The following is a 23,207-nucleotide window of genomic DNA, read 5'->3' on the forward strand; positions in this document are numbered from 1 at the left end:
GGAGCATATTTGCTTTATAATGTTGTGTTAGATTCTGCTGTAAAGCAAAGTGAATCAGTTATACGTATACATATATCCCCTCTTTTTCGGATTTCCTTCCCACTTAGGTCATCACAGAGCATTGAGTAGAGTTCCCTGACCTATACAGTAGGTTCTATTAGTTATCTATTTTATACATAGTGGTGTATATATGTCAATCTCAATCTCCTGATTCATCCCACCTTCCCTGCCCCCCACCCCATTATCCATACATCCATTCTCTACATCTGTTTCTATTTCTGCTTTGCAAATAAGTTCATCTGTATCATTTTTATAGATTCCACATATAAGCAATATTATACAATATTCGGTTTTCTCTTTTTGACTTACTTCACTCTGTATGACAGTCTCAAGGTCCATCCATATATCTGCAACTGATCCAATTTTGTTCCTTTTTATGGCTGAGTAATATTCCATTGTATATATGTGTCACATCTTTATCCATTCTTCCGTCAGTGGACATGCAGGTTGCTTCCATGTCCTGGTTATTGTAAACAGTACTGCAATGAACATTGGGGTACATGTGTCTTTTGGAAATATGGTTTCCTCTGGGTATATGCCCAGGATTGTTAGGTCATATGGTAGTTCTATTTTTAGTTTTTTAAGGAACCTCCATACTGTTCTCCATAGTGGCTGTATCAATTTGAATTCCCACCAACAGTGTAAGAGGGTTCCCTTTTCTCCACACCCTCTTCAGCATTTATTGTTTATAGACTTTTTGATGATGGCCATTCTGACTGGCATGAGGTGATACCTCATTGTAGTTTTGATTTGCATTTCTCTAATAATTAGTGATGTTGAGCATCCTTTCATGTGTTTGTTGGCCATCTGTATATGTTCTTGGGAGAAGTGTCTATTTAGGTCTTCTGCCCATTTTTTGATTGGGTTGTTTGTTTTTTTGATATTGAGCTGCATGAGCTGTTTGTATATTTTGGAGATTAATCCCTTGTCAATTGCTTCATTTGCAAATATTTTCTCCTATTCTGAGGGTTGTCTTTTCATCTCGTTTATGCCTAGGGTTAGGGTTAAATGTTTGATTCACCAGAGTCAAATAAACAAATATTTTAGCTATTTCTGTGAAGTTTTCAAAATAGGTAGCTAATTTGGATGTAGTAAAAAATAGTACACATATAAATGCATGTGCTAGATTACATTTGTTTTTAAGGTTTATTTAATTCCAGTAGGATCTAAATATACAGACTTGCTCTTTTCATTGATTTTTCAAAAGGATTTTTTAAAATTAAGCTAATCCTTAATTGAATTCTTTCACTCATTCAATCATCTATTAAACTATGTCTTTACTCTTAAGTGACCGTATATTATTAGTCTGATAAACATGCTGAGATAGAACATTACATATACATATTTCCTGTCTTTAAGCAGGTTTTAGTCTTACACAGGAGACAAACAATAAAAACTATAGGGCAATGCATTAGAGCTTTTTCAAGTGTGAACAGAATAATTTGGGAGAATACAGAGGAGGGAGGATCATTCCCTTTGTAACTTGAAGGAAAAAAAAAGAAAAATTTATTTAGCTTCTGGACTCAAAATCTAGAATAAATTTAAAAGAGAGAAGGGGGTTTGATAAACTTGACTTCATTTCAAAAGTTGTGAAATACAGACTAAGAGCTAAACTTCTTAGCATATAAAGAATTTCTTTAAAAAATGGAAATAAATGCAATAACCTGCTAGAATAATGGTCATAATTATATGACAAAAAAACAAAATTATATGTTCATGGATGAAGAAATGAAAATGGTTCTTAAACATATAAAGCGAATCATACTGGCCTAACATCCCAGCTTATCAAACTGGCAAAAATCCAAAAGTTCAATAATGTTGTTTTAGTCAATGTGCTCCAGAGAAACAGAACCAGTAGGAGATTTTATATATTAGATTGGCCAAAAGGTTTGTTCCATAAGATGGCTCTAGTAGAACTTAGATGTCTTTAATTTCATTTGAAACAATTTTGTTAGATTGTATGTGATAGCTGTCACGTTAGTGTGCATTAAAAAAAAGACTTAACAAAACTGGTGAATTTTTGTGTTGCCATTTTAATATTGAAGATGGAAGAAAAAAATCAACATTTTTGGCATATTATGTTTTATTATTTCAAGAAAGGTAAAAACACAACTGAAACACAAAAAGAGATTTGTGCAGTGTATGCAGAAGGTGCTGTAACTGAGCAAACGTGTCAAAAGTGCTTTGTGAAATTTTGTGCTGGAGATTTCTCGCTGGATGATGCTCCACGGTCAGGTAGACCAGTTGAGGTTGAGAGTGATCAAATCAAGACATTAATTGAGAACAATCAATGTTATACCATGTGGGAGATAGCTGACATATTCAAAATACTCAACCTTTGAAAATCAATTGCACCAGCTTGGTTATGTCCATTACTTCGATGTTTGGGTTCCAGATAAATTAAACAAAAAAAAACCTTCTTGACCATATTTCCACATGAGATTCTCTACTGAAACGTAATGAAAATGTTCCGTTCTTAAAACAAATTGTGACAGGTGATGAAAAGTGGCTACTGTACAATAATGTGGAATGGAAGAGATTGTGGGCCAAGTGAAATGAACAACCACCAACCATACCAAAGGCTGGTCTTCATCCAAAGAAGGTGATGTTGTGTACATGGTGGGATTGGAAGGGAGTCCTCTATTATGAGCTCCTTCTGGAAAACCTAACGATTATTTCCAACAAGTTCTGCTCCCAATCAGACCAAATGAAAGCAGCACTTGATGAAAAGCGTCCAGCATTAGCCAACAGAAAACCCATAATCTTCCATCAGGATAATGCAAGACCACATGTTTCTTTGATGACCAGGCAAAAACTGTTACCAGCTTGGCTGGGAAGTTCTGATTCAACCGACGTATTCAGCAGACATTGCATCTTTGGATTTCCATTTATTTAGATCTTTACAAAATTCTCTTAATAGAAAAAATTTCAATTCCCTGGAAGCCTGTAAAATGTACCTGGAACAGTTCTTTGCTCAAAAAGATAAAAAGTTTTGGGATGATGTAATTATGAAGTTGCCTGAAAAATGGCAGAAGGTAGTGGAACAAAAGGGTGAATATGCTGTTCAATAAAGTTCTTGGTGAAAATGAAAAATGTGTCTTTTATTTTTACTTAAAAACCTAAGGTACTTTTTGACCAACCCAATATTTATATTTATATGGAGATTTTATTATGAGGAATTGGCTTACACGATTATGGACACTGAAAAGTCCTAAAATCTGTAAGCCAGAGACTCAGGAAAGACAGTGGTGTAATTTAGTCCAAGTCTGAAGGCCTCAGAACAGGGGAGCTAATGGTTTAAAATCCAGCTGGAGAAGATGAAATGACGTTTCAACTCAAGCAGGCAGGCAGGAAGCAAAAAAGGGTAATTCTTCCTTCCTCTGCCTTTTGTTCTATATAGGCTCTCAGTTGATTGGATGATATTCACCCACACTGGGGAGGGCAATATACTCCACTGATCAACCAACACAACTGCTAATCTCGCCCAGAAGCATCTTCACAGACACACTTCAAAATAATGTTTAATCTGGGCACCCTGTAGCCAGTTGACACAAGGAATTAATCATCATGAATATAATCATCTAACTGGGAAGTTATGAGAGATTGAGCTCTCTGTTATACTGCTGGTGGGTATGCTACATTAAACGATGCCTATGAGGGAAATTCAAAATATCCAGAAAAATTGCATATTGATGAATTTATCCTTTGACAATCCTACTACCAAGAATCAGAAAACATACTGGCAAAATTTGAAATAATTTAGGACCAAGATTATCCATTATAGTATTTATAGAAATAGCAAAAGATGGGGCCTCCCTGGTGGCGCAGTGGTTGAGAGTCCGCCTGCCGATGCAGGGGATACGGGTTCGTGCCCCGGTCTGGGAGGATCCCATATGCCGCGGAGCGGCTGGGCCCGTGAGCCATGGCCGCTGGGCCTGCGCGTCCGGAGCCTGTGCTCCGCAACGGGAGAGGCCACAACAGTGAGAGGCCCGCATACCGCAAAAAAAAAAAAAAAAAAAAAAAAGAAATAGCAAAAGATGAAAATGAACCCAGTGTTCATTAGTATAAGCCTGATTGAATAAACTGTAATAGCACATCCACTGAATGGGACTGTAAATATCATAAAGTGATGGAAAATGATAAATTATATTCTCTCATGAAATAATTTTCAGGATTTACTTTTAAATTAATAAAAAGTATGGTACAGAAGAAGATAGTTGCAGTATTATACCATTTGCATATCCCTTTACTTTTTATACAAAATATTTATAAACCCACATACATATAAATGCATATATATGTACATTTGCTTATATTTGTCACAGGAAATAGTGACAGTGGGGAAAGAAAAGCTGGGAACAATAGAGAATAAATGGATATGACAGAGAGTAAAGAAAGTTATCTAAATATTTCATTATGTATTTAAATTTGAAAACATAGTTTCAGAAGATATAGTCAAAAAGTAAAATTAAATAAAAAAGCAATGGCTGAAAATTACAAAACAAACCAAAACAAATAACCTAGGTTTGTATCAAGTTGGTGACATATCCAATTTGAGAATAATTATTTCAAGTGGTTTTAGAGTATTTACAGTATTTTGTATGCACATTGGTTGTTAGAATATATTCTACAGAAAGAAAAAATCAGATGAAAAACATCTTAAACTTCATGCGGCAGTCTAAATATTACCCAGTGTTGGGATTATTATGTTAAATGTCCATGCATATGTGGATAATTGAGCATATGGAAAATTTCAACTGCAAAGTTAGTTAAAATATCCAATACTTAAATAATCTTAGTGTATACGTACATTAATGCTGGCTTTTATTTTGAGTATTTACCTCTCTATATTTTCATATTAACTAGAATATAAACTGTAAAATATGTTTCTATTGGTTTATATTCAGGTATGAAGAATAACTGTTATTTTAAGATATGAAGAGACTAATTAATCTAAAGTTATATTTAGATACATTAAATACCTAGCAAATTAAGCTGCATAAGGCATTGCTTTACAAATAAAAAGCACGGAACTTTATATTGCCATGTATATATGTAATATGCTTACGTATCTTCATTATTATGTTGTAATAACTTAGAAACAAAGCGTATTTTCAAAATGTAAACAATTTTGAATTTCATCATCTAATTAGAGAGTGTGTGTGTGTGTGTGTGTGTGTGTGTGTGTATAAACTGGTATATAATTACACTGTGTGAGGTGACATAACATGTGTATGTCCTTACAGAGAGAGAGTCATTTTATTTTAATCTCTCAATGATAATTTGGATTTTTCCAAAGCTGAATTCTTTGACAGTTTTCTCTTGCTAAATGTGTTTTCTTTCTTTTTTTTTTTCTTTGCTCTAATGTCCTGGCTCTCCTCTTATGCGATTCTCTTTGCATTGACAGATATATCCCCTAGGAATCTTGGGAGGAGGGTAAATGCGTTTAGTGATATATGACATTATAAAATTAAACAACTTGTACTGTTGCTCATATAGTCTGAACAATGGTATGAAGAAATTAAATACCACTGAAGATATGCCTTTTTTGACAATTATTTTCTCTTTCAAAATGTGATTTTTTTCTTTACAGTTAAAAAAATCGATTCTATATAATGATTAGACTTTCATCATTGTAATGCTTGGCCACTTGTATAATTACTATTTGAGTCTAATAAATCTTTAGTTGTACAAGTACTTCAAAGATTTTTAATAAAACCCCACTATTGATAAAATACAAACATTTGAACATCTCTTCAATTTCTTTTACTTTATAAAGATAAAACATGCATATTTTTAAAAGTCATTGAAGGCATATTTTAAAAAATTATAACTCAGAAAAAGTTTCCCTGACCTACTCTCCAATTCTGTTCCATAGAGGCAATTTCTTATACTGTTTTAAGACATTTCTTCCTGTATCTACACTAAATAGCATGCACAGACTTGTTACTGGATAACTCAATTTTAGAATTTACCGATTTATTTTCTATTAATTGGATGGAGATTTAGTCATCTTAAGCTCCTGCTAATAAACTTCCATTAAAACATCTTAAGGGGCTTCCCTGGTGGCGCAGTGGTTGAGAGTCTGCCTGACGATGCAGGGGTCACAGGTTCGTGCCCTGGTCTGGGAAGGTCCCACATGCCGCGGAGCGGCTGGGCCTGTGAGCCATGGCCGCTGGGGCCTGCGCATCCGGAACCTGTGCTCTGCAACGGGAGAGGCCACAACAGTGAGAGGCCCGTGTACAGCAAAAACAAAACAAAACAAAACAAAAAAAATCTTAAGTATTAAAAAATTATATATATATGTGTGTGTGTGTGTGTGTGTGTATATATATATATAAAAATATATATAAATATATATATATATATATATATATATAAATTGTGTACATATATATTAACAGGCTTATCCATCCATTTTGGAAATGCTTTAAAAATTATTTTATATAAGTTATAGTAAATATAAGATACAATTAAAAAAAACTATTTCATAAGGTTTTCAAAGACATTTGAGACCTGGCTTTCTACTAATCATTTAGCTTAACTAAAAAATTCCTCTTTAAAGCAACTGGCCAGATGAAATTTCTTTAAAGACTTTTTTTTCTAGAAGAATGCTTCAGGCAAAATGATTTTACTGACATAAAGCTCTGACAGTACACCAACTCATGCATAGACTTACAGTCTTTGCACAGAGTCATTGTACTCTGCAAAGAGAGATTTCTAATCCTTTAATCTTTCCTTGTGTGTTCTTAAATTGCAATTTAAATCTACCTTTGCAAATTCTAGAAAATTTATTTTGGCTTTGCATAATTCATTACTGACAAAAATATCATTTAGCATACTTAGTATGCCTCCGACGAGGAGAAAGTTTTGAAGTTTTCATTGCACTCAATCTGAATACAACTTAGGTCAAAATTATTTTTCACTAAAGCAGTATTTAAACATTTGATTCACACTTGATTAATGTCTTTCATTACAGGCAAGCACCAACTTTGGGTGGTGAGTTAAAATGAGTGAAACTGACTACTTAAAGATGACACTGAAAATGCAGGATAGTAAAAATGAAAACATCAAAATTTGTGGGATGTTGCAAAAACAATGTTTAGTGGGAAATTAGTAGATTTGAGTGTTTACATTAGAAATGCAAAAAAAAGTTAAAATCATTTCTCTAAGCATACACATTAAGAAGCTACTCAGATTTCCCTAAGAAGTCTTCTTGGAATGCCCCAAAATATCTTTCATTCTATTTCATTAAGTAGAAAATGGTGACATAGCCACACCTAGATCCAAGGAAGTTTAGAAAATAAAACGTCTAGCCTGACACAGGTCTACCATAAATACAATTGAGATTTCTTGTGAAAGGAGAAGGGGGAAATGCCACACAGCAAATACAGAGATTATACCTAAGGCTCTCCTTTTTAGTACCCCAAGAAATAACCCTTTCCACATACATCTATATTCTCCTAGGCAGAAATAAAATTAAAAATTGAAACTGACAGCATTCTTTGAGGGATGATTTAGACCAAACTACAGCCTGAAAAATGTGAAGGAAAGAAGAAAAGGATAATAATATCTATTTTGTCTTGTTTAAAACTAATTCATTTAATCCACAAGTATATGGAATGCCCACCTTATGACAAATCCTAGTTTACATATCGAGAATACAGAGATAAATAAGACAGACAAGGTCCCTACTTATAAGGAACTTATATTATGCTGAGAAGGCATACACTAAAAATAAAGAATAATAATCTACTATAAGTAGCAGGAAGAAAATAAAACAGGGTGGGATAGGGTAGCAAATAGGGATACTTTTTGGTGGATGTTAAAGACAATCTTTCTGAGGAGGTGGCATTTGAGCTGAGAATGGAATTAGTTAATGACAGTGATTGTGTGTCTCCAAATTATTCTTTATTAATAGCTACTGGAGTCATTTATTTTATACACTGTGTACTAGCTCCCCAGATATAGATACAACTTATAGTGGTCTTACACTTTAAATTAATCAGCAGTATCATCAATGATACTTAAATTATTTAAATTACTTAACATCCCTGAATGCTTCCTATCTTAAAAAGCGATAATTCATCCAACCCTGTAAAACAGACAGGTTTGGTCAACTAATATTTGAGAATGGAACCAAGAATACTCATAAAGAAAACAGTTTCTTTAGTAAATGGTGCTGGAAAGATTGGATATTAACATGTAAAAGAATGAAACTAGACACCTACCTTACACCATTCTTAAAAACTAACTCAAAATGGATTAAAAGTTAAATATAAGACCTGAAACCATAAAACTCCTCGAAGAAAACATAAGAAAAAAATATGTTTGACACGAGTCTTAGCAATGATTTTTTGTATGTGACACCTAAAGCACAAGAAACAAATATTTTTTAAAAAGTGGAATCACATCACTAAAAGTGTTCTTCACAGTAAAATTTAAAAAATAAAAATAAAAAGGCAGGCTACAGAATGGGAGAATATATTTGCAAATCATATACCAGGTAAAGAGTTAATATCCAAAATATATGAAGACCTCATACAACTCAATGGCTAAAAAAACCCTGAAGTCATAAGGTGAGCATTCCATATACTTGTGGATTAAATGAATTAGTTTTAAATGAGACCAAATAGATATTATTATCTATTGGCTATCATCAAAAAGACAAGAGATAACAAATGCTGGAGAAGATGTGTAGAAAAGTGAACTCTTGTGCACTGTTGGTGGGAATGTAAATTTGTACAGCCACTATAAAAACAGTCTGGAAGTTCCTCTAAAAGTTAAAAATAGAACTACCATATTATTCAGCAATTCTACTTCTGGGTATATAGTTGAAGGAAACAAAATCAGTATATCGAAGATAGATCTGCACCCTCTTGTTGACTGCAGCATTATTTACAATAGCCAAGACATGTAAAGCGCCTAAGTGTCCATCAAGAAATGAATGAATAAAGAAGTGGTGTGTGTGTGTGTGTGTGTGTGTATACACACACAATGGAATATTATTTTGCCATATAAAGAAGGAAGTCCTGCCATTTCTGACAACATGGATGGACCTTGAGGGCATTATGTTAAGTGAAATATGTCAAACAGAGAAAAACAAATACTGTATGATCTCACATGCGAAACCTAAAAAAAAAAAACAAAAAAAAACCCTCATTAAAGAAAGAGATCAGATTTGTGGTTACCAGAGACAGGGAATGGAGGGTGCATGGAAGAATTGGGCGAAGGTGTTCAAAAGGTATAAATGTCCAATTATAAGATAAATAAGTATTGGGAATGTAATGTACAACATGATGACCATAGTTAACACTGCTGTATGGTATACTTGAAAGTTGTTCAGAGAGTAAATACTAAATGTTCTTATCACAAGAAAAAAAAAACAGGTTTGAAGTTATTATTTTTTTATTATTATTGTGGTAAAAAATAACATTAAATTTACCATGTTAATCATGTTTAAGTATATAGTTCAGTAGTGTGAAGTATATTCACATTGTTTTGCAAAATATCTCTAGAATTTTTCATCTTGCAAAACTGAAACTTTATAACCATTAAACACTAATTTTCACTTTGTCCTCCTCCAAGCCTTTGGAAACCACATTTTTACTTTTCATTTATATGATTTTAACTACTTTAGATGTTTAAACAAGTGGAATCATATAGTATTCATCCTTTTGTGACTGGCTTATTTCATTGAGCAAAATGTCTTCTAGGTTCTTTCATGTTGTAGCATGTGATAGCATTTCCTTTTTTATTGTCTTCATAATATTCCATTATTTGTATACATTATATTTTCTTTATCCATTTATCAGTCAATGGACATTTAAGCTGTTTCCACATCTTGTCTATTTTTAGTAATGCTGCAGTGAATGTGGAAGTGCAGATATCTCTTCAAAATCTTAATTATTTCCCACTTATACCAAAAAGTGGGACAGCTGGACCATGGTAGTTCTATTTTTAACTTTTAGAGGAACTTCCATAACTGTTTTCTATAATTGCTGCAACATTTTACTTTCCAACTGACAGTGTAAAAATGTTTCAATTTCTCTACATATGTTCCAACATTTATTATTCTCTGTTCTTTGATAATGGCCACACTAACAGATATAATGTGATCTCTAGTTGTGGTTTTGATATGCATTTCTTTTACAATTAATGATACTGAGTATTTTTTCATACACTTACTGGCCACTAGTATGTATTCTTTGGAGAATTGTCTATTTAAGTTCTTTGTCCATTTTAAAAATTGGTTATTTGTTCCTTTGTTGTCGAGTTGTATGAACTCCTTACATTTTCTGGATATTAATCCTTTATCTAATATATAATTTGCAAATTTTCTTTCTCATTCTGTAGGCTGTATCTTCACTCTGTTGATTGTTGTTTTTTTCTTTTCTGATACAGAGAAGTTTTTAAGTTTGATATATTCCCATTTGTCTATTTTTTTTTCTTTTGTGGCCTATGCTTCTGGTGTCATATCCAATAAATAATTACCAAATCTAATATCCTAAAGTTTTTCCCCTATGTTTTCCTATGGAAGTTTCATAATTTTAGGCCTTACTTTTAAGTCTGTATACTGTTTTGAATTAATTTTTTTGTGGTGTAAGGTAAGGGTTCAATTTCATTTTTTGCCTGTGAATATCTAGCTTTCCCAATAACACTTACTGAAGAGACTCTCTTTTCCCCATTGTGTAGTCTTGACACTCATTTTCAAGATCATTTCAGCTATTCAGTGTCCACTGAGAGTATTTAGGGTGAGTTTTTCTATTTAAAAAAAGGTCATTGTAATTTTGGTAGAGATTGCATTGAACCTGTAGATAACTTTGGGTGGTATGGCCATTTTTACAATATTAAGAATACCAATCTATGGTATTGAGATATCTTTCTATTTCTTTGTCTTCATTAATTTCTCTTAGAAATGTTTTGTACTTTTCAGTGTATAAGTGTTTTTCTCCTTGGTTATATTTATTTCTAAGTATTTAATTCTTTTTGAATCTATTGTAAATAGGATTATTTTCTTAATTTCTTTTTCAAAATATTCATTGTTAGGATACAGAAATACAACTGATTTTTGTGTGTTGATTTTGTATCCTACAACTATGCTGAAAGTGTGTATTATTTTTCACAATTTTTGTAGCATCTTTACGGTTTTCTACATATAAGTTCATGCCTTTATAATCTCATACTCTTCCTTTCCAATTTGGATGTCTTTTTTTATTCTTTTTCTTTCTTTTTTAAAAAAATTTGTTTAATTGCTCTGGCTAGGACTTCTAATACTATGTTGAATACAGCTGGCAAAAGTGGACCTCCTTGCCTCATTCCTGATGTTAAAGGAAAAGCTTTGAGTCTTTTAGCATTCTGTATGATGTTAGCTGTGGGCTTATCACACATACTTTTATAATGTTCTGGTAGTTTCCTTTTATTCTTAGTTTGTTGAGAGTTTTTATCATGAAAGAATGTTAAATTTTGTCAAATGATGTGGTTTTTGTCCTTCATCTCTTAATGTGGTGTATTACTTTAGTTTATTTTCATATGTTGAACTATCCCTGCATTCCAGGTTGAAGTAAATGTTTTGAAAACACGTTTTCTAGAGAGAACCTTTCTCCATTATAATATAATTTTCTCAATTGCAGCTATATTTAAGTCTTAGTCTAAATCCCACTTCTGATGAAACAGCTGATGTCTCACCTTGGCTAGATTCTGATGACTAAGAAATGTGTGTGTGTGTGTGTGTTTATGGGGGTGAATACTTTGTACAATGAATGAGAGTAAGTACAAGATAGTAGTTTGAGAATGTGAGCTCTCAAGTCATACTCTATGAGTTTAAATCTCAGCTCCTCAGTAATTTGAGGTTGGACAGATTATTTAGCATGTTTGTGCCTCAGTTTCTTCACCTGTAAAATGGAAGCATTAACAGTAACCTATCTCATATAGCCACAATAAGAATATAATATACATAATTTTGGAATTAGAATTTGCACCCAAGTTCATTGCTGAAATTGGTGTTGATTTTTAAATAAATTTTAAAATTTCAGATTTATAGCACAATTGTGACAATAGTGCAGAGAATCCTAATATTCTTCACATTTAGCTTCTCCTATTATTAGCATCTTACATTAGTATGGTAATTTGTCACAACTGAATGAACTAATGTACTAGTATTAATACGTTTCAAATTCATTCAGATTTTTTAGTTTTACTCTATAGATTCACTTCTTTCTAAGACCCCATACAGATTACCATGCTATATTTAGTCATCATGTCTCCTTAGGTTCTTCTTGGCCGTGACAGTTTCCTAGACTTTCACTGTTTCTTATGACCTTCAGAGTTTTCATACGTACCAGTCAGGTATTTTTCTAGAATATCCCTTAGTTGGGAATTTTCTTGTAGTTTTTCTCATGATTAGACTGGGGTTATGAATTTTTAGGAGGAAGACCACAGAGTTACAGTGCCATTTTCATCACATCATATCAAGGGTACACTCTATCAAGATGATTTATCACTGTTGAAATTAACCTTGATTACCTGTCTGGATAGTATTTGTCAGATTTCTCCACAGTAAAGTTACTGTCTTCCTTCATTTTCTATACTATATTCTTTGGAGAAAGTCACTCTGTACCACAGCCCACAATTAATAAGTAGAGTTGTGTCTTTCTCTTGGGGGGTAAACTATCTTATGGGGTAAAGCATCAATTATTTTTGCTTATTCTACATGGGAGATTTGTCTTTTCTCCCCATTTACTTAAACATTTATTTATATCAGTGTGAATTCAGGGATATTTATTTTATACTTTGGACTATAACCCTACTACTTTATTGCTCAAATTGTTCCAGCTTTAGCTATTGGGAGCTTTTTGATTGGGTTCTGTGTCCCTTTCAGAGACGCTCATCACTGTGATCTGTTTTGTTTTCTTTGTTTTATAACACTTCCTTACTTTCTGGCATTACAAGATACTTCAGGATCATCTTGTATATTTTCTACCTGAGTCCTGGAATCAGCCACTTCTTCAAGGAGCTGTGGTTCCTTTTATTGGGGAATGGTATTAGAAACCAAGATCCAGACACTAGGAATGCTTGTTGTTACTGGGATGGCTTTCTAGGCCCAGGATACATTTATATTTGCCACAACTCATATTTATATACCTCAAAAGCCTTCCTTATTCAAATAAGAATCAAAAAAAGAAGACCAGTGTACATAGATACTATAGAGAATTAATGACTATACAGAACTTGGAACTTTATGTACGAAAAGAAATATTTTATGGATATCTATCAATTTTAGAATTGTAGATATTTTTTCACATGCTTTCTATTTCAATGGAAAAGCACTAATTCTGAAAGGCAGTTTAACAGTGGTTATATGTGAACTCTGAAGCCAGAATTCAAATATTATCATTTTTAAATATTGACAATAGCCATATTCATACTAGTATTTAGAAAAACGTCTATTTCATTACTCTACAAACAATTTGGTATTTAAAATTGACTACATCTTTCTTGATCTTTTGTTCTTTATCTATATTATATAAATTCAAAACATACTCAACCTTAAAAGAACATGATACCATTATATGAATAACAATTAAACGGTTCTAAACATTTAAGTTGTCCCAACAAAATGACTTCTTAAAATGTTTGTTACTCCTTTCAGATAATAATATGATAATTTACTTTATATATAGAGAAATGTTATTTAAAAGTCCCTTCTAGAGATAGTACAGTATTTTGCTTCCCTAGAAATATATTGGTTACCTTTCTTAAATATAATTTAACCACATAGTAAAGTATTGACCCATTGCACAAATAAATGGTATTTACATATTTATAGGTCCCTTTTTAAAGATACTTTATCTTTCTTACTTCCTGTACTAACATCTATCTAAAAGGTAACATACCTTCTTTAAATACTATCAATAATTAAGTGAAAGAAAATTTCAAAACAACTCCTACTATTGTTTTATTCTATATTTTGCTTCTGCATACTTAATTTTTGACTAAATATGAATCTTAGCCTCATAAAAAATTAAAATTTGGGAAGGTCAGTAAATTGTACAGTGAATTTTTGTTTTTGTGTCTTATATTATTTTGTATCTTTTCAGTGCTATTATAAACCTACCAGTGAACTGAGTCAAATAGCTTGTCAATTCAAGAAAATACTTAAGTTTACCAGTGTTTGCCTCAATTACTGAATCACTAGATTGTTTTGATGTTTTGTAGACACAACTCCAAATGTTATAGGAAAACACCTTTACAGCTGCAATCTCTTTGACAACTGAGCAACTTATAAACTTGATTTTTCCTCCTATTATTAGGGAAACAGCTGCAAAAAATGGCCTAATTATGCTTATAAATGTGCTGTAGGGTTAACTTTTGAATGAATATGTCATAAAACATTTTGCAGATAGAAAGTGCCAGTATAGGGCCTCCCTGGTGGCGCAGTGGTTGAGAGTCCACCTGCCGATGCAGGGGATACGGGTTCGTGCCCCGGTCTGGGAGGATCCCATATGCCGCGGAGTGGCTGGGCCCGTGAGCCATGGCCGCTGGGCCTGCGCGTCCGGAGCCTGTGCTCCGCAACGGGAGAGGCCACAACAGTGAGAGGCCCGCATACCGCAAAAAAAAAAAAAAAAAAAAAAAAAAAGAAAGTGCCAGTATAATTCTAAATATCAGGCTGGCTCTTATCACTACATCTGAAATGAAGCTAGAAAGATCTGGACAAGGTAAAACCAGAAACCTTATTCCAATACCCTCATATATTCTTCTTTCAAAATGAACAAATATCCAATCCAGTGATTCCAATGCCTCAAATACAAATTGGGGATATCAACTGAGGCAATGACCACTTGAAAACAAAAGAAAACCAAAAAATCAGTAATCATAGAGAAGTAAAAACACTTTGTCATATATTTTTTTAAAAAATGCCACACACAAATTCAGGTAAACACAAATACACATAAAATAATGAATATCCTAGAGAAGAGTTGGCACACTTTTTCTGTTAAGATCCAGATTATAAATATTTTATGCTTTGTAAGCCATATAGTCTATGGTATTTACTCAATGCTGCCATTATTATGCAGAATCAGATACAAACAATATTTAAATGATTGGACATGGCTGTATTCCAATAAATTATTATTCATGGACACTGACATGCAAAATTTGTATAATTTCTATGTCTCACATAATATTGCATTAAAAAATTTGTTAATCATTTAAAAATGAAAATCTATTCATAGCTCATGGATTATACAAAATTAGGTGACGGTCTGGGTCTGGCTTTGGTCTTCATGCCATCATTTGCCAACCTCTGGTTTACAGTGACTGCTGCAGGGCAGTTTAATTCATGCAGAATGAAGAAAAATAGCATTTATACATCTCTGGTTATGCTGGCACCAACTATAATTGTATGTGTTACTCCTTTTCTTATTTTTTTTACTTCCAATAGTAATGACCAAGAATTTTACCAATGTCATTTTTCCATTTTGTTCTCTTGGGAAAGTCATTTATTCCCTCTGTAACTTAGTCTTTTTCTAAGTGGCTAAATAATGACTAATTCAGATTTATTATGAGGTTGATTGGAACTTCTAAACACTGACTAGTACATAATAGAAGCTCAGTACATTTTAAAAATGATTATGAATCTTGTTTTTTTTATGTTAAAGCCTACTTTGTCTAAAAAAATGATTATGAATCTTGAGGGTCACATTTTCATTGACTTTATACAATAGTATTTTATGATATTTAGCAATCATTTGTTTATTAACTATTATCTGCCTATTGCAGAACTAGCCACTGGCCATACCAAAAACATTAGATGTTTTTCTTTGTTTTTATTGAGGAGCAATGAGGTAGAGAGATTTATAAAACATGATAATTTTTATAATGTGGAATAAGTATGCATTGACTTTAAATGAATCAATGAATAATTGATATAATTCCTTAAATGTACCATCTTTCTCAGTTGCAATAATTACTAGAGATTAGAGTCAGTTCATGATGTTTATCACTATACCTAGAGATACACATTCATTCATAGAATTTACTTTCAACAGGTTGGTAAAACTATAAATTATTATTTTCTACTCTTTCAAGCTACCCAATTTAATAGGGTACTAAAAATACTTATGTAGAATTTTTCTATCAATAAAGTGATTTCTCATGTACTTTTTAAATTTGTTTTATCTTAATATTTAAAAATATTTGTGTCTCAGAGAGGGTTTTATTAATTTAATTTTACTAAGAAGAAATATGAAACTTGGTAATTTATTCCATTATACAATCTAGTCAAAAGAAGCATTTAAATTAGAAAATACTTCTACTGACTATCTGCTTGGTACACCTTCAACAATATAATATTGCTTCTAATATTTTCTTTACCTTGATAAGGTAAAGAAAGATCTAATTTTGCTTTACCTTTCTTATTGCTATGAGTAAAATAAAATCATACAAAATGACATCATAAGGACCAAAAAAAATTCAAAATGGTGCTGTAGTTAAAGAGGAACCATACCTATCAAGTGTGGATCATGAAATATAGCTGCTTTCTTCTAAATATGATCTGAGGCAAGATCCAACATCTGTGGATTTTAAACGCAAACATAAAATCTTTTGGGCTCTCATATCAAATTCTAGGTGGTGGTTTAGGGAAAAATTAATCACTTTATGGAAGAAAAGTGATTTTGGTCATGCAATAAAAATAATGGTCATGCAATATGTTCATGCAATATAGACCAAAAAGCAAGTTCCGCTTCCACTGAATGCAAATTAGGTAATTTGGATCAACTCTTCTGCCTGAGACAAAATATATAAAATTATTTGCCTGTAAACATTAAAGACTTAAGAAAATTGTGAAATAATTACCAAAAGAGAGAGGTTCTGGGGGACGGAGTCCAGCATTTGGTACCCCTTTATCCCCAAAGGAAAGCCCACTGCTGAAGAGGAAAGACAGGAGGCAAACTTTTTTGTACTTTGGTAGAAGCCTCAAAGGGCTAGAGGGGTATGAACTCTTCTTTTGCTTCTTTTTGAATTAGTTTTTGTCTTTGGTGAATGCTCTCTCAATTTGGGGAGGGTCCTCAAAAAGATGTAGCATATGAGCTTATAATTTATATGTTCAAGATGATAAAATGCAAGGCTGTGAATTTCAAGAGAGAACTAGTAACTATGAAAAGTAACCTAATAAAAATTTCAATATTAAATAAGAAAGTAACTGAAATTAAGAATTGTTTGGAAACTTTTAACAACATATTAGGCAGCAGTAAACAGAGAAATTAATAAATTGAATAGGTCAGAAGAAGCTAAATAGAGAATTAGTAAATTGAATAGGACAAAAGAAAACATACAGAGTAAAATCGAGACAGATAAAGGATATTTTTATTTGAAATATATGAAACACATAGAAAAAGTAAGGGACTTAAAAGACATGAGGAGGTTTAAAAAAGTATAATTGAAAATTAGAGATTCCGAGGAATAAGATAAAAGGAATGAGTCAGTAGCAATATTTGAAAAGATAAAGGAAGAGAATTTGCCAAAGTTGATGAAAAACAAATTCACAAATTCAATAAATCTTACCCACTCTCAGATGGTAAAAATTTTAGAAAAAATCATACATTGTCACTTCATGATGAAACTGCTCAAAATAAAATATTAAAAATATTAAAAGTATTGAGAGAAAATTAGAGAAATTATCAAAAACACAGAAATAGACTGGTGCCAGAAACAATGGAAGCCATAAAAAATAGAATGATATCATCAATGTATTGAATTAAAATATGTTCCAGCTTAGAATTTTATCCTGTTAAATATCTTTTAAAATAAATATAAAATAAAAACAGTTTCAATAAAATAGAAACTGAGGTAATTCATACACTTACTAACCTGAATGAAGTTCTAAAAAGTACTGTTCAGTAAGAAGGTATAAATGTAAACATATATGTGACTGAAATAAAAGAGGAAGAACATATATTAAGTTTTTCAAAGTCCTTTGCATTATTCTAACAAGAGTAAGTGTATTACTAATAATGAAAACAGATGATTTAGGAATAAGTGCTGTAATTTGCTATATAAGCATTAAAAAATAGTAAAGTATTTTATAATTACCAATTTAATTTAGGTATAAGGTAAAATGATGAAATACTAAAATAATATAAAATGCACAAAAAGAGAAGAAAAGAAACATACTGCAGGTAGAATAAATGAAAACTTTTAGAAAAGTAGTAGATATAAATCTAAATATATCAATGATAATATTAAATGTAAATTAGATAAATTCTCCGGTTAAAAGGCCTAGATCTTCAAATTTGATGAAAAGAAGAAAATGCAACTATTACTGTTTATAAGAACACTCCTAAAACTTAAGTCCATAAAAGAGATTGTATTTTTTCCTAGGACTGCCATAATAAAGTATCACAAATTTGTTGGCTTAAAACAACAGAAATGTATTCTCTTACAGCTCAGGCTACAAGTCTGAAATCAAGGTATTAACAGGGCCATGCTTTCTCTGAAGGCTCTATGACAGAATCTTTCTTTGCCTTTTCCTAGCTTCTAGTGGTTGCTGTCAATCCTTGTGTTCCTTGGCTTGTAGACGGTTCACTCCAATATCTGCCTCCGAATTATATATGGCATTCGCCCTGTGAATCGGTCTGCATCTGAATTTCCCACTTTTTATAAGGACACCAGTTATATAGCATTCAGGACCTGCACTAATCCTACATGACCTCATCCTAACTTGATTACATCTGCAAAGACTATTTCCAAATAAAGTCACTGCTTTAGTTCATTGGGCTGCTATAACAAAATGCCACAGTCTGGGTAGCTTATAAACAACAGAAATGTATTTCTCACAGTTCTGTAGGCTGGGAAGTCCAATATCAAGGTGCCAGCATTGCTGTGTCCTGGTGAAGGCACTCTTCCTGGTTCATAACTGATGCCTTCTCACTGTGTCCTCACATGGTGGAAGTAGCAAGGGATCTTTGTGGGTTCTCTTTTATTTTTATTTTTTTGTTGTTGTTTTTTAAAAAAAAATTAAATTGAAGTTTAGTTGATTTACAATGTTGTGTTAGTTTCAAATGTACTGCAAAGTTATTCAGTTATACATACATACGTACATATCTTTTTTTCAGGTTTTCCCCTTATAGGTTATTATAAAATATTGAATATAGTTCCCTGTGCTATACAGTAGGTCCTTGTTGTTTATCTATTTTATATATAGTAGTGTGTATATGTTAATCCCAAACTCCTAATTTATCCCTCCCCTTGTCTTTCCCCTTTGGTAACTATAAGTTTGTTTTCTATGTCTGTGGGCTTATTTCTATAAGTTCATTTATATCTTTTATATTTTTTTTAGGATCCACATGTAAGTGCTATCATATGATATTTGTCTTTCTATGTATGGCTTACTTCACTTAGTATGGTAATCTCTAGGTCCATCCATATTGTTTCAAATAGCATTATTTTGTTCTTTTTTATGGCTGAGCAATATTCCATTGAAAAAATAGAACACATCTTTATCTATTCATCTGTCAATGGACATTTAGTTTGCTTCCATGTGTTGGTGATAAGAACACTAATCTCCTTTATGAGGGCTCCACTCTCATGACCTAATTACCTCAGAAAGGCCCCACCTCTTAATACCATCATCTTTGAGGGTTAGGATTTCAACATATGAATTTTGGAGCAACATAAACATTTAGACCATAGCAGTCACATTCAATGATTCTGGGTGGGTATGAACTTGGGGGTAAACTAGTCAACCCAACATAGTCCTCCCTTCAGCTCTCAAATACTCATCTCCTTCCTGACTGCAAATTACTTTCACCCTATATCAACATCTGCAAAAGTTATAAACTATTCTAGCATTAACTCTAAATCCAAAATTTCATCTGAATATCATCAACTCAAAATAAATAAAATTGGTAGAATATCACCAAAAAGTAAACACACAAAGAAGCATATCAGAATTCAGACAAAAGTAGAGGAAGTTAACACAGCAAGTGTCTTTTTTAAACATAAATGAAATTGATCAACTTTTAATAATACTGATCAAGATAAAAGGGAGATACAAATTTTCAATGTTAGGCATGAAAGTGAGTATATCATTATAGAAATATCACAAATATTAAAAGGCTAATTCAATAATATTATAAGAAAATTTATGACACCATGACAACTTAGATGAAATAGACAAATTCCTTGAATTGCACTAATAAACAAACTGATACAGTATGAAACATAAATCTAAATAGCCCTTTATCTTTGAAAATACTTGAATTATCAATAATTTTCTGCTAAGAGAACACCAGTTTTAATGGTTTCACAGATAAATTCTGTCAAACACTTGAGGAAAAAATAATACCTATATTGCACAAACTCTTTCAAAGAAGTGGGGAGGATGGAACTTCCCAACACATTTTATGGGGCCAAAACAACTCTGATACCAATACCACAACTGGCAGACATTACAAGACATTATAAACCAATTTTCTTCCATGATCAATAATCCTTAAAATATATTAGCAAATAAATCTGGCAGTATAAAAAAAAGTATAAAATATCCTTACAAGTGGCATTTATCTCAGGAATGCAAGGCTGGATTAACATTAGAAAAGTGATCAGTGTAATGCTCTGTATTAATAGAATGAAAAAGAAAAACCACATGATTTTCACAATAGATCCAGAAATAAAATCAATTAAAAAAAGTCATCACCCATTTTTGATTAGAATTCAGAACACTCAGCAAACTATATTAAACAAGAGTATTTCCCCTTGATAAACAGAACCTATGAAAAATCTACAGTTATCCTCTTTCTGTAGATTGGCTCTTAACTATATATATATTGTGTATATACTTTTGGCCCACAAGAACTAAATAATTCATTCTTGTGTCCAAATTTTGAGTACCCAGGAAAATATGATTGAACTAGCATTGATCAGGTAGCCACCCCTGTGATGACTGGCTTCACCGTAGAGTTATGTATTCTGCTATGCACTCAAAAATTGCTGAGTAGATTATCCGACAAGGAAACAAAACCCATCTCCTATACTACTGAAACCTGAAGTAAGATTAATGATTAAGTGTCAAAAAACTCCTTCTTCTCTCCCAGCGGTGGATCATGAAGGTTTGCAATGATCAGAAAAGGTTTTAGATGGGAGAAGAAATGCCTCTTGAATAATAAAAGTTTAGTCAAATATCAAAGTTCCACCTCTAGTCTTTCTTCTACTTAGATTGACATAGAATTTAGACTTTTTTCAAAGCAGGCTTAATTGCAAGCATTAGAGTGATAACCCATTTTCCTACCTTTGATGATGCTTATAAAAACAGCCACTTTAGGATTAATAATTTGTTTCACCATACTGAAAAATGTCTATATGAAATTTTTGTTTGAAAAATTCCTGTATTAAAAGATTCTCATAGAGTCTCTGGACATTAAATTTTTAGACATATTGGGAGGCCTTTGACATAGCAATACTGACCTCTGCTTGGAATAGGACTTGTACATATTAAGACCACTACCTCAATTGTTTGGTTTTTGTTACAAAGGAAGCCATAAAATTTTCAGTTTATTCACAAAGCACAGTCTGATAGACGCATGGTGTGCCTCTGTCAGCAACCCTGAAACTTTGAAAACCATCCATTATCTTCGCAGTGCTTCTCCTCCACTCTTGACAGTGAGAGCAAAGCTAGCTTCTCCTGGACCCATTTTGCATGTATTCTTCATTAAATGCTTTAAGTTTTCTTTACTTTTTTTTGTAAGATCCAGCAGTGTTAGTGGTGGTGTAGAGGGTGGATTTAATAACAAGGCTCAATTACTGTATCTGACTTATAGAAATAAGTATGAGTATGAGTATTTGACCAGATTGCATAGAGGAGTATAGATAATTGATCCATAATATATTTGGAGTGAAAACATATTAATTGCTTAAACCCTGATCAATAGTATCACTAGTAATTTTGTTTTACAAGAAAAAGAAACTAGGGCACTTCCGGGTAAGATGGCGGAAGAGTAAGACGCGGAGATCACCTTCCTCCCCACAGATACACCAGAAATACAGCTACACGTGGAACAACTCCTACAGAACACCTACTGAACGCTGGCAGAAGACCCCAGACCTCCCAAAAGGCAAGAAACTCCCCACATACCTGGGTAGGGCAAAGCAGAGAGATTCCCGCACAGAGGAGCGGTGCCGAGCGGCACTCACCAGCCCGAGAGGCTTGTCTGCTCCCCCGCCGGGGCGGACGGCGCTGGAGCTGAGGCTCGGGCTTCAGTCAGAGCGCAGGGAGAGGACTGGGGCTGGCGGCGAGAACTCTGCCTGAAGGGGGCTAATGTGCCACAGCTAGCCGGGAGGGAGTCCGGGAAAACTCTGGAGCTGCCGAAGAGGCAGGAGACTTTTTCTTCCCTCTTGGTTTCCTGGTGCGCGAGGAGAGGGGATTAAGAGCGCCACGTAAAGGAGCTCCAGAGACGGGCGTGGGACGCTGGGGCTGCTGCTGCCGCCGCCAAGAAGCCTGTGTGCGAGCGCAGGTCACTGTCCACACCGCCCTTCCGGGAGCCTGTGCAGCCTGCCACTGCCAGGGTCCCGGGATCCACGGGCGGCTTCCCTGGGAGAACGCACGGCGCGCCTCGGGCTGGTGCAACGTCACGCCGACCTCTGCCGCTGCAGGCTCGCCCCGCACTCCGTGCCCCTCCCTCCCGCCCGGCCTGAGTGAGCCAGAGTCCCCGAAGAGGCTGCTCCTTTAACCCTGTCCTGTCTGAGCGAAGAACAGACGCCCTCCGGCGACCTACACGCAGAGGCGGGGCCAAATCCAAAGCTGAGACCCAGGAGCTGTGAGAACAAAGAAGAGAAAGGGAAACCTCTCCCAGCAGCCTCAGAAGCAGCGGATTAAAGCTCCACAATCAACTCCATGTACCCTGCATCTATGGAATACATGAATAGACAACAAATCATCCCAAATTGAGTAGCCAGGAGTCAGTGCTGTGCCTCTGAGGTGGGAGAGCCAACTTCAGGACACTGGTCCACAAGAGACCTCCCAGCTCCACATAATATCAAACGGCGAAAATCTTCCAGAGATCTCCATCTCAACAGCAGCACCCAGCTTCACTCAACGACCAGCAAGCTACAGTGCTGGACACCCTATGCCAAACAACTAGCAAGAC

This window comes from Mesoplodon densirostris, chromosome 3, assembly GCF_025265405.1.
Source record: "Mesoplodon densirostris isolate mMesDen1 chromosome 3, mMesDen1 primary haplotype, whole genome shotgun sequence".
Lineage (NCBI taxonomy): Eukaryota > Metazoa > Chordata > Mammalia > Artiodactyla > Ziphiidae > Mesoplodon > Mesoplodon densirostris.